The 14,144-nt window shown below is 38.6% G+C and overlaps 1 protein-coding gene across 10 annotated transcripts in view; it reads left to right on the top strand.

The window, feature by feature from the left end:
- The window catches only part of HDAC9 (histone deacetylase 9), a gene marked incomplete at its 3' end in the record, with an annotated part of 846,383 nt that overhangs the window by 389,783 nt on the left and 442,456 nt on the right, over nt 1-14,144 (top strand). The gene's annotated exons all lie outside the window — the stretch shown is intronic.

The raw sequence follows: 14,144 nt of genomic DNA on the forward strand, positions 1-14,144 counted from the left end.
GCTCTGTAAGAATATTCATCATTTTATTGTCTACTGAAAAATACATTAAAAAAAGATAAATATTGTTGTGCTATGTTCAAGATAAGGCATCAGATGACCATTAAGAATGTGCAGAATGACAGACAAAAACAGGAAACACACAGCGATTCCAGTGCAGTCTCAAAGAAGCCAAGATGTAAATAAATTCAGAGGGTAGGAGTAGAGGCAATTGTAGGAACCAGTTGCACCCTGGCTGCTCTTAATTAGCAGGTTGAGGGTTTGGGGAGGTGATGTAATTGTTTTAAGCTTTGGAAGCTGAGGTGAAATAGTTCTCTGTTCATTTTTCCACTCAAAAATATTTGAGAGCCAACCGTGTGCCTGGTATTGTCCTCTGCATGGAGGATGCAACTACAGAACAAGAAGATACGTGGTTGACAGATTGTTCCATTGAATGGTGGATAGATAAGGCTACTTTAATAGTAATAAGTACTCAGGAAAAATAAAATTGAAAAGTGGGATAGAAAGTGACTGATGGTAGCAGGGGCAGTTCTGGCTAGGGTAGTCATGTAAAGCCTTTTGAGGAGGCTAAGATGTAAAGAACATCTTCCCAATAAAAGTAGGTTTTCTATCAACATTCCTCTTGGGCTCATTCAAATAGAATGAATGCATGCTTAAAATAGAGCAGAAAATGTCATGGAACTCTTTTAGTCTCCACTTATCTCTGTCCTGTGCAAGGAATGGGGGAGCTTTTATCAGTGGGCAGGTGAGGAAGTGGGGGAAGGCTGTTTGTTAGCCATCATTTCCTCCATTTCCAAAGAGACGGTGGGATCACTTCTTCCTCGGATTAATGCTGTTGACTAGAAATTAAGGACTTTTCAGTATCCCTTATCATTGTTCCTTCCTAAAGATTCATATCTGCCCGCCGGTGTGGCGCAGTGGTTGAGTGTGACCTATAAACCAGGAGGTCACAGTTCAATTCCCAATCAGGGCACATGCCCGGTTTGGGACTCGATCCTCAGTAGGGGGCATGCAGGAGGCAGCCTATCAGTGACTCTTTCATTATTGATGTTTCTATCTCTCTCTCCCTCTCCCTTCCTCTTTTAAATCAATAAAAGTATATATATTTTTTAAAAATTCATCTTTAAGCAATATGAACCATCCTGGTAGTTTCCTGAAATGAATAATTCCTCTTCCCTTAGGAGACAAAAAGAAGGAGTACAATATATCCTCATTTGCTGAGTTAGAAGTCTAAGAACATTTTCTCATAAACACAATATTGCACATTTATAAAACACAGTTATTGAACACCTACAATGTGCCAAGTATGTAATTCAAGGATATCATGGGTCACAGAGCAACTTGTTAGATGGCTGTAGAATGGTAACTTCCTTACAAGATATTTGGAATACATAGTCATTGTGTGGGAGAGTGGATAGATTTGTGACAAATGGCTACAGTCCTTGAAAAGGGAAGTATTTCATGGAGGTGATAGATCTGTTTTTGTTTTTGTTTTTGTTTTTGTTTTGTTTTTTAAAGAAGAAACAGCAGTGTGACAGCTAAGAGCTATTTCCCCCACACATTCTGCTTTCTCATGGATAGGGAATAATGATGGATACACGTAGTAGGATGGATAAATATTTTTGAGGGACTGACACATCTCACATGCTCGATGCCTCATGGGGTTTTCCCTCAACATTCCAAGTGGTCTAAGGCAAATGGAATGAAAGCACAATTAGAATAGAGCAGGAAGTGTTCTGGGCTATTTTAATCTCCACTGACTTCTGCCTTGTGGAAGGAATGGGGAAGCCTTTATCAGCAGGTAGAGAGGGAGCCAGGGAAGGCTGTCAGCTAAGATTGTTCTGGAGCTTCAAGGAGACTGGGACTGAGCCAGACTCCTGGCCAACATGCTTTGTTGGATTCACAGTGTAGCTTGAGGAAAATAGTTAATAGCTACCTTTATTTTCCTCCAAGGTATTTGAAAGCTAGATTTCTTGTTCATCTGTCATTGTTGTGTGTATAAATATATACGAATAATTAGCTATTTCCTTTTTTCTGAAATACCCTTTGTTCCATTCCAGCTAGTCTTCACTGGGAGGAATCCTAACTCTTACAAAGGCCAGTTCCAATGTCTCCAAATTCCGCCCCTCTCCCACAATCCTCTGCAGTACTTCCCCAGTTATGTTTCTTTTCCTCTCTCTCTCCCTGCCCTCTGCACTAGTACTTTATTATTCTCTTAGAACGTTCCCATTTTTTTCCTTACACTGTGGTTATTTAAGTTTGCCCCCCCCCCCCAATTAGTTATATTATAAGCTCCAAGCGGAAAAGGATCATATTTTACTTCTATTTTTATTCACTACAGTGCCTAGCACATAATTTATCCCTGACACTATTTTTAAATAAATGAGTGAGTGATTAAAGAGTACAGTGGCATTGCACTGTCTGTTTTTATAAAATTTTTATTTTTTAGAAATGATTTCTTCTATGTAGAAAATAAGTCCTCAGTTTCATTGTAAATTTGAAAATTATAGACTTTGGGGGAGGATGTTAGAGCCTTTGACTCAGAAATTAAAAAAATTCATGCTAGAATGTAAGTCAAGAATGATCTCCAGTGCTTTGACAATATGTATATGACACTTTGAATGTTTTAATTATTCTTAAAGGGAATCTTGGAATATTCTTATTTGACTTGATTTTTTAACGAATCATACCAATAGAAATTTCATGAGATATGTGTCTGCATTCGAATGTTAAGTGTGAAATGCACACTTTTTATCCAAGAAGAAGAATAAATTTGGTTGTGCAAGTGATTACAGGTGTATTTCATATTATTCAAACACCCACTTCACACTTAATCCTCTTTTTCTCATTGTGATATTTTTATGTAGAGACAGTTTTCTTACATAAAGGACAAAGATGGACGGATTTCTTTGGCTAACCCAAGTATTGATTTGAAACAGTACCTTACCTCTGATGGCTATTTAGAGCTCATCTGCATTTATTCAGGCATTCCTTAATTGGCTATGTTCTTTGGGAAGGAGCAATGAGAGAAGATTTTTTGGTAAACACTTCGATAATCAAATTTCGAGTGCCAAGCGTATCAGTATTTTAAAAAAAATCTAACATAAATGTCAGAACAAGGAATTCACAGAGTGAGATATTAAGGGGAAAACAGATGGAAGGAATGAATCAATCTCTATACACAGCTATTCAAGGAGAAAAGGAAGTAAATATATTTATGTCTAAGTGGGAGAGGAATGGTGAAGAGAATAAGGTATAAGAAAGGAAAAGATACATAATTTCATAAGTTTTAAGGATTAATTTTTTTGCTCTGGTTTAGACTTAGAAAACTCAGCACAAGTTAGAATAAATTAAGGGCATTAAGGCACAGAAAATTAATTGAGCTAGCTAATAATATAAATATGAGCCAAGCAGGGAGTTGGATAATAAAACCAAATTTTGCAATGTAGCTGTGGGGCTCAGCTTATTAGAGCCCAGGGAACGAATGCTTCCAGCGTTCTCTCAGAGACTTTGCAAATGCTGCCAATTGTGTTTTCTCATCATTGTGAGTCCAAGCTAAGTTTTCTAGCTGCTGTAATAATCCTACTGAGATGGAACAAATCAAGGTTGGTAAACTATGGATTTAGAAGTTCCCCATTCTTATATTAAGAATTACCAAGAAATAAGAATTAGTTCAAGCCAGTTTCCAGAGAATTACAATGGTGGGAGTTATACTCAGTCAATTAGAATAACACATTTGTTTTTCAGTTCTGAAAATTGAATATGAAAGTGTTCAGAAAAATGATCTGGATATCAACTTAGCCTAATGTGTATATTGTAAGAAGGAAAATAATAGAGATAGCCTCAGGCAGCTGATGATTAAATATATTAAAACCAATGTTCCTACTCTAAAATCACTTCCTTCAGGTTTTAATCAAGAGTCAACTCTCACTATCCATTATCCCGATAAATAAGTGGAATCTTCAATGTCGTTGACCTCAATGATATCTCTCTCTCTCTCTCTCTGTCTCTGTCTCTCTCTGTCTCTCTCTCTCTCTCTCTCTCTCTCTCTCTCTCTCTCTCTCTCTCTCTCTCTCTCTCGCTCTCGCTCTCTCTGGAGCGCGTGTGTGTGCGTGACTGTGCCTTCTCTCTCCAGCAGATAGTCTTAAACCTGAATATGGATATAACTAACTCTAGAAAACTTTATGTGAGTTCATTTTCACATGACTAAAAACCATATTAAATTGCTTTGTAGACATGGGAGAAAACATCTTTCTACTTCATTATGTGCTGCCCAGTCAATTTCCTTGGGCACTTGAACCAATATGTAGTGGAGATTATCTTTATACTTAAACAGTCATATATGTGAAAACCATTTTCCCACACCCATGCAGTTATTGGCTATTGTCAGACTTTAAGTATTTTTGCCAATTGAGAGATGAAAATTGGCACAGCATTACTTCTTTTATGAGAATTTCTCTGGACTTGAATGATTTTTATATGTTATTAGCCATTTGGGTTTTGTTTTATGGAGAGAGACTTCTAGGAATACAAAAAAATGTTTAAAGGGAAAAAAAGTCTATCAGTGAATGTCACCCTGTTAACAGATTAAAATTTTAAAAAACCAAGATCATCTCATTAGATGCAAAAAAACCCCAAAAAACATTCGATAACATGCAGTGACTTTCCAGAATAGAAGCTCTTATTCAACTAAGAATAGGAGAAGAAAGTAAGGGTTTATCAACTACAATCTTTTATGAAACTTTATATTTAACTCGAGGCCCAGTGCACAGATTCATGCACTGGATGGGTCCCTTGGCATGGCCTGCTGGGATCAGGCCAGAACCGGAAGTCTAACGCTGCCTGCCTCTCCTGCCTGCCACCCCTGCCCATCCCGGCCCCACTGCGCCTGCCACTGCCGCCACCCGATAGGCTTGCTGCTGCTCCATTCCGCTGTGGTCTCCGGGCTGCGGCGGCCAGCCGTGAGCCCTGCGTCTGGCACCCCTCGGTCAGCTGAGCGGCACTCCTGCTATGGGAGCACACTGACCACTATAGGGCAGCTCCTGCATTGATTGTCTTGCCCCTGGTGGTCAGTGCATGTCATGGCAACCAGGCAACCGGGCGACTGGTTGACTGGTCCAACAGGTGACTGGTGGAACGGTTGCTTAGGCTTTTATATATAGAGATGGCAAAGATAAAACTCATTCTCTTTAATGTCAGGAACTTCGTCTTTGGAGAGTCTAGGGAGGCAGTGTTCTAAGACAGGAACGTTCAATAAAAGTGTGTAAAGAAACTAAGTGAACAATTAGATTTTTCAGTACAAGGTGAATACAACCTAAAAAAATGGAAAGGATTGCTTTATACCAGAAATAACCAAACACAAAGCATAAAAAGTGATACCATTTATAGTAGCATCTGAAACTTTTATAGAGAAATTGATAAAATTATTGAAGGGCATGGAAGAAAACAAATTTGAGATATGCTTTGTCCATGAATAGGAAGACTATATCCCTAAAAAGTTAGTTATTCTAAACGTAATTTAGAAACCTCTCTGTATTTAAAAAAGCTAATTTTCTTAAAAAATAGATAACATTTATAATGCAAAAGTCAAATGTGCTTAAAGATATTACATAGTAAAAAAGTACTTCTCACTTCCTTTTCACCATTCAGTTCCCTGCTTCAGATAGCCTGATATCAATTTCTTCTTTACTTTAGAGATATATTAGTTCAAATTCAATTAAAATCCTACCAGGCTCTGTCAGGGAACAGGGCATACTGATTCCACCTTCAAATGTAAGAGTCAGTGTGCACAAATGGCAATTTGGCAACACAGGAAAGGAGGAGAAGGAGAACTATGACAGCATACAAAGTGGTGTTCATGATGATTGGTGTGGGCAAGGACAGGTCAAATAGATCAGAGGGCCAGAATAAAGAGCTCTGTTTAATGACTTTGCTTATGACAGGGTTTGCATTACAAATCAGTGGTCAGAGGATAGACTATTAGTTAAATGGTTTGGGAAGAATTAACATTCAATTTGTAAATGCACAGTCAGATGATATTGTACTCAAAAATATCTGTTTTTTATAATACCATTGTTGTCCAGTTGGACAACTTACAACTTAAACTTCTGCAAAGCCCATGCATTGTTTCATGGATGCATCGTCTTCCACTTTATGGAGGGATGGGAAGGAATTTTATGAAGGAACGGGAAGGATTTTCAGCTAAATTAGGTGAGAGAAGTGCTCAATATTTAAATAGCACACCAATTTTCATAAGATAATTTGAGATTAATTTAAATAGAACGTTCAGAGCTAGGAGAACCTTTACTGTTAGTCAGAAATATAAGGTTTTGTCATCACTTCACTGTTAATCAGAAACATAAGCATTTATCATCAGTGTACATTCCCTCACCACCACCCCACCATCCCAGTCTCTGCCTTGAATACCATAGAGGGGTGGTAGTTCATTAAGGAAGAAAGATAGATAGCGCTATCCTAAGGCATCACCAAATAGTAGTTGCTAGCAATGCCTAAAAAGACCAATGAAGAAGTGAGTTTTAAGGTGAGACCTGAGTGACTAGAAGATGCAAAGATGAATGGAAAGGCATTCCAGACAAAAGGAACAGCCATTGCAAAATATATGTGGCTGTTTTCAGAACGAAGGCTAGTGTGGCCACAGCATTTTCAACAAAAACAGAGAGGGAAAGGTAAATAGTTAGGCCTGGGTGGCCTGAACATTGTATCCAAACTGTGTTTTGCAACAATCTTAAAATGATATACCTTTCATATTCCTAACTTGGGATTTCCCAGGCTCTTAAGTGTCATACACCACTATCTGCTGTTCTGTGCACACAGGAACAGCTTGTGTTGCATGACGTACTAGGTATGAAATCAGGAAAATCGGCTGTGCTTGTTCAGTCACATTTTTATGGACCTAGAAAGGTACTAAAAGATTTCAGATTTAATGAAATTGATGAAGAAACATCAGACTCTGATCTTAGGGAGCTTATACCTTACGGGGGTGTTAGCTCAGGGTCTACCAGTGTTTGTGTTAAGGCTGCTAATTTAGTTGTCTTCTCTTGGCATCTATAAACCGTGAGGGAAGTGGCCTAGGTTACTATTAGGGTAGCCACCTAATAGTCAATGTCAGTGATTCACCTTTTTAATTACCTAAAATGGATAGGTCACGGCATTATATCTTTTGTGCACACCAAATGTAATTTTGAGTCAGTGGTTAAATTGTCACGCTAACGGGTGGGTCTAGTACTGTCAGGTTATAATACTACATATTTTAGGCTCTGAAATATATTCTCCTCTAGTTTATTTTAACTCTGTTCTGAAGCTTGTACTGTAACTGGTTTTGAATGTCTTAACCTTTCCCCAAATGTTATGGTTAGATGTGTTTACATAGAACTATTAGTAATTGTTATGATATGTCTAACTTAATTTGATACTTTAGAACCATCCAAATTAATCTCTTTCTCTATCCACATACATATATACATGTGCCTGTATGTGTTTGTGTGTTTGTGTATGTATGTGTATACATATATAATATATGTAGTATAATTATAATTGAGTTAATATTGTATCCCCCTGTAGCAAGAGTCATGACATTCTTCTAACATAATAGAAGGAAAAATATGATGATGTATTAAACTCAGATGTAGTTTAGGACCAGTTATTTATTTCTCTTTTAGAAATGAAGATTATCACTTTACTGTTAATCAGAAATATAAGATTGTATCATCAGTGTTTATTTTTCCACATCTCTGCCCGATGACCGCATTTGAATTTTCTAGATCTCATTTAGAATTGAATTTCACTTTTAAAAGTTAGATCTTATTTTGGGCTAATAAATATAACAGAAATTTCTATTAAATAGCACTATAGTGGAAATTATTACAAATAACCAGAAAGTTTAGTCAAATACTTTAATAAATATTGTCAATTAAAATAATGAATGCAAGTCAGCTGCTAAATAGATAAGAAATCACTTCTAGCTATTTCCTTTCACAATTTATTTAAATCAAAATAATTTTCTTGGTAAAAACAGTATTTTGGAATAAGTACTGCAGAATCCTTAGGAATTTATAATTTTTTCTATAACCCAGTTTATAGTTAATATGGTTACAATTTTAAAAGACAGAGATTATATTGGTTATTGGTCCTAAAGTTATATTTTATTGGGTTTTACACTTACTCTGGGTGATATTTAAATGATGCCAAAGCTACATGTTGCAATCAAGATAGCAACAGTATTCTTTCCTTCTTTCTCCTTCCAATCTTTTGAAATGTAATGCATGGAAATTTTTCTTTCATATGTTAAGTGTATTTCATTGCTGAATATAGTGTGCCTCACTGAAGTATTTCCTTCTTTGCCAAAAACACATCAGTCATTCACAAATATTCAGTACTCTGAGAATGAAAATTTTTTTAGCAACTTGGGTAGTTGGAGAAAGCCAGTTTGCAAAGATTTCTAACTCCACGGTGTTAGATGTAGTCTGTGGAAGCTGGGGCCAAGTATTAGCACCCAGCATAGAGGTAGAGTACTACATACATGGGGACCTTGCCAGCTCCCATATCATGGACCAAGGTTTGTAGCCGATTAGTAGCATGATGCTATCCAACTTTATATTTTGTGGATGAGATAGAAATGTATTATAATTTTTGAGAACAAAATGGGTTCTATTCCTGAACACATTCATTAACATTTCAGGAAAATACCTACAAAGTAAAAATAAAATCCCTGAATGAATTAAAACATGGACATTCAAATAAGGAGAGCCAAGATCTAGAACAATGCCTGACACATAATAATTGCTCAATGAATGTTTGTTGAATGAGTAAGTGAATGAATGAATTGAAAATTATTTATAGCATCAAAAATTGTTTATTAAAATGTATATATACCTTTGTGCTTTATGTTTCTAGGCCCCATTATTATACTGGGTACTCCAATATATATATATTTAAAGCCAATCCTTAATTTCAGGGAATTAAAGCAGAGCTTCTCTTAATTTGTCATGATACTTTTATTAAGGGTATGTTATTAGGAATAGTAGTTATGTCATAATTCAAATATGGAGATACTTCAATGACACTTAAGGTGTTTGGGGGCTGTTTCCTTCAGCCACAAGTGGCATTTGCAGCTGTGCTGTGAACTCTTCGTCCTCCTGCTGGCCTCTTTCTAGTGGACACATCCTGTTATCCTAATTTATTATGTGCAATAGAGTTAGTTAGGAAAGAGAATGTCACTTTATGATGCTACTCAATATCCTACTTACCGGGAACTCTAAAGGAAAAGCCCAACTCAACCTTGCTCCCCCCTCCCGACGCTCTTCCCCTCCCCCACCCCCCCCCCCGCCCCCAGAAAAGTGCTCCCGAGAGCATTCTGATGTGTGTCAAGTTCAGATTCTAGGGTAGCCGTAAATGAGCATCTGCTCTGGCTTAGATAAAAAATCAAACATCATAGTGGTAACATTTTTCATAAATGGATTATTTTAAAAGACCAACATCAGATTCCAGGCTTCTTTATTTTTTATTTTTTATTATTATTTTTTTAAATATATTTTACTGATTTTTACAGACAGGAAGGGAGAGGGATAGAAAGTTAGAAACATCGATGAGAGAGAAACATCGATCAGCTGCCTCCTGCACACCTCCTACTGGGGATGTGCCCGCAACCAAGGTACATGCCCTTGTCTGGAATCGAACCTGGGACCCTTCAGTCCGCAGGCCGACGCTCTATCCACTGAGCCAAACCAGCTAGAGCAAGGCTTCTTTATTTTTTGAGGAAAAAAAAAAAATTCAACCCGCATTCTCTAGAATTCTGATTTCCCTTTCTATAAACATGAATATTTAGTCTAATTCCTAATTTCTTGGCTCAAAATGGGTGACCTCACACATAGAAAAACTCACTCTCTAATGTTGAAAGGCAAACAGGCCTGGAAAGGTCATGTGTGACGAGCTCCACATGTTTATGGCATCGGGGACTCGCTAGGCTTCAGTGAACTCCGACATCCTCAACTCACTGCTTCCCACCTGAGTGCGTGTGCTTGCTTGCTTGCTTGTTTGTTTAAAAAACATCATCTATTACCTTTCTCTTTCCGAGGAGGGCGGTTCCTCAGGTCTCCTGCACCCTCACCTGGGCCATGGAGGGCTGTTCAAGCTCATTGGGGTCCTTGGCCGGGTTTGGTTTCTTGTAGTTGTAGGATGGAGGCCCTGGGGGGTTTTTGTTGGCTGTCAGCTTGGTTCATTGTCACCCTCTAGGCAGGCGTCCTCAAACTACGGCCCGCGGGCCACATGCGGCCCGCCGAGGACATTTATCCGGCCCGCCGGGTGCCGCTGCCTGTCCTGCTTAGCAGCCGACTTGTCCCGGCCCGCAGTGCACATAGGAATTTGTTCATAGTTTTTTTTAAAACTATAGTCCGGCCCTCCAGCGGTCTGAGGGACAGTGAACTGGCCCCCTGTTTAAAAAGTTTGAGGACCCCTGCCTAGAGGCTCAGCCACATCACCCTCTCATTAAATACATGTGAAGCTTCACATTTCTCTGATTTCTTCTAATACTAGTCAGAGAAAACTCTCTTCTTTTAAAGAGTCCCATGTGATCAAGTTAGGCCCATGTGGGTAATATCTGAAAGTCAACTTATTACTCCCATCCCCTTAATTAGTGACATGCCTTAATTACATCTGCAAATTCCGTAATCTTGGGGGTAACACCAGGTAGGGAGCCTCACATGAACCACCTTACAGTTCTGCCTGCCTCAGGAATTTTTTGAAAATTTATTATTTCTGATACATTCTGGAGCCGCCTCATCCTCCGGCTCAGCTTCAGTTACCAGCTTAGTGCTGATAACTCACCAATATCCAGCCTACGCCCCTACCTCACTCCGGAACTTTGAGACCTGCATCAGCAACTCCCACTGTCCATTTAGAGGCCCCACAAACAGCTAACTGTAGAGACTAGAGAATGAGTCACCTGCCTCAGTTTCTATGAATATAAAAGTTCGAAGCACGCATTATGAAAATGAGTTCTGAGGATGCTTAGTTTCTTTACTCTTCTCCACTTCGAGGTGCCCCTAAAGCATGATCGCGTGCACCTGGTCAGAACCCGGAACATTGACTGGGAATGAATGAACTGGAGTCAGAGACGGCCTTGAGTCATTTCCTCGCCGCCCATCTCCCCTCTCTGCGCTCGGAGTCTGGCACACCGCTCTCCCAGGTCTCCCATACATTTGTCCTAAAGAATTAGCTGTTTTCTTGTACACACCATAGTCTGCCTCCTGTGCTCTCTTGGTTTCAACCAGGCTTTTCCCACTGCTGATTGGGTCGTGTGCCAACCTTTGGGCACAAGACCTTGCAGGTAGAGGGGGATAAGAGAAGCCGGGGCGCCTTACTCAAAGAAGAGGCCCTTCATCCATCCATCGGCGTCCTGCCAGGGTGGTGAGAACAGGGTGGAAAGGGGCTTTTGAACGAACGTGGTAAGAAACAGGGCAGTGAGGGCAGGCGTCTTCTTTCGCATGTGAAGGAACTCGGGACTGTACTTCTGCCGTTGTGATGACAGCTCTGCCGGCTGAAGGACAGACTTTTGTTTTAAAAATACAAATGATCGCCTTCACTGTCTCTCCTCAGTCCTCGCATTCACATGCTCACACACACAGTGTTCATTTTTTCCCCTTTTGAAGGGACAGGAGAAAGTTTCACCATAGGCTAATAATCATGTATTTTCTCTGTTTTCACTGAGAATTTATAAGGCCATTGCTCATTATGATTTCACATAATATTTCATATATTAGTTTATTGTCTCCCGCAGTGGTTAACATTTGAGGGATCCCTTTTCTATAACTATGTGGACTTCTATTAATATGAACCCAAATCAATATTTGGATGTAAACCAAAATAAAAAAGGGGAGAGGGGGGTACCTGGAGAACCCAAGGGATTCATGAATGGCCTTTAGGTAGTTTCTGAATCCTCTGAAACTTGCTTCACATTAATATATTTATGCACATGCACATTTTCCTTGAGAGACTATTCTATGTCTAATTCTCAAAGTAATGTGTGACCCCAGCAAATATAAGTTATCATTTTTTGAAGGAGTGATAACAAATTTGACTATTTGGAGTCTCAAACCAAGGTCAGTAATCACAGATTAACACCAGGGGAGGATATTAGAGGTAGGCTTACCCTCAGCCACAGTGCACAGTGGCAAGCAAGATGTGCCCTCCCTGCCCAATCTTGAAAAAGTAGAGACAGAACTAAAACAAAGCAGCCTAATCCCATAAGGACCAACACGTCCTAAGGGCACCACTGTGTCATAGTGCAGTGCATGATGGGCACAGCGATGGCCCTGAGTCATCTTTAAAAACAGGGATAGACCTAATCTACTGTGAAACAAGCCCCTTAAAACAGTAAAATGGAATTAAAAATTATCCAATATAATAAAAGCTTAATAATATGCTAAGTGTCCAACCGTTTGTTCGACCATTCAACCAGTTGCTGTGACGCACACTGAGCGCCAGCGGGCAGACACTCCGACTGGTAGGTTAGCTTGCTGCTGGGGTCCAGCCAATCGGGACAGGGCGGGACAGGTCGGACACGCCCTGGAGCCCTCCTGCAGTCCCTCCCCAGCCATATCATGCACTGGTAAGGTCCCTTGGCCTGGCCTGCGGGATGGGCCGAAACCTGCGCTCCGATATCCCCTGAGGGGTTCTGGATTGCAAGAGGGCGTGCACCGGACCTCTAGTTTCAGAGGAAAACTTCAGCCATCTGAAATATTTATTCCCATGCGAATTGAAATAGGCATATGAGATTGTGTGGTGTGTGACCTGACCCTTAAACTGATCCGATGATGGAAAATGAAACTTTGTGTCCATAAGCCCATTGCCTGGCTTATTAGTTTTACACACATTTGTCAGCTCTGTTGAATAATTAAACACTTTGTGTGGACAGTGATCCTAAAGCTTGGCTCCAGGGCCCTACTTCACTGACCAAAATGAAGAAGATGCTAGCAAAAATTATACTTTAGATATTATGCCTTGGAAAAAAAATAATTCTATTCATATTAATGAGTTTATGGGTGAGGTCATGAGGACTCAGTCTAGGAAAGATCTCTGTCAGTGTAATCCTATCTAGAGAGAGAGAGTTAAATGAGTGATGTTTGACTTGGCGACCTAAATCAGAAACAAATTGTATGTCAAATAATTCCACAATTTTTTCACTAAATGACAGACAGAAGGAAAATGGTTACCATGTGTCAAACATTAAAGAGGTTAATATCTCTAAGGTATAAATCTAAACTCTAAATCAATAAGAAAAATAACATTAATTTAGTGGAAAGATGGTCAAAGGTATGAAGAACACCGTCATAGAGGAAGAACCAACAATGGCCCATAAATAAATGAGTATGATCAATCTCATTCATGATTAATACATTGATGAGGTGCTATTTTTGTATCCATTATATTAGTAAAAGTAAAAAGACTCCTAATACCCAGTGTTGATTAGGGTTTGGAGGAAAAGGCACCCTTAGTGGAAGAACATACAGATAAAAATTTGTATGAGCATAATTTGCAGTACTATCAAAATTTAAAAAGTACATACTCTGCAGTTCAATAATTCCACTTAAATGCTATACCAAAATACTTGCACAAATGCACAAGAATTTGTATAGGATATTTATTTGCAGTGTTATTTATAGTCATGATAAATGGAAGGTGATTTCAGTTATTGGACGAAACAAAAATCAATAGCCATAATCCATATTCTAAAATGCTATATTAAAGTCATTAAATTTAATAAGTAATGACTGAATATATTAGCATGGAAGAATGGGATAGATATATTATTGAGTGGGGGAACAACTCAAAATGTATTACTACATACATATAGGATGGTAAATTCAAGAAATGAGTCCATAATATCATTTTAGTGCTATAGGAACAGAATAAAATTTTAAATAAGAGTATTTTAATCTAAAGAAAAAACACACACTAGGATGAAACATATAAATTTAAAAAAAGTTGTTAAAGCCATGATTTTATATATATATATATATATATATATATATATATATTATTTTCTCAATGTGTTAACTTGAAAGTATTAATAAACTTAATTCACTAATAAGATTAATTACACATTAAGATAATGATGCTGTGTTATTATT

This window comes from Plecotus auritus, assembly GCF_963455305.1.
Source record: "Plecotus auritus genome assembly, chromosome: 4".
Classification (NCBI taxonomy): Eukaryota; Metazoa; Chordata; class Mammalia; order Chiroptera; family Vespertilionidae; genus Plecotus; species Plecotus auritus.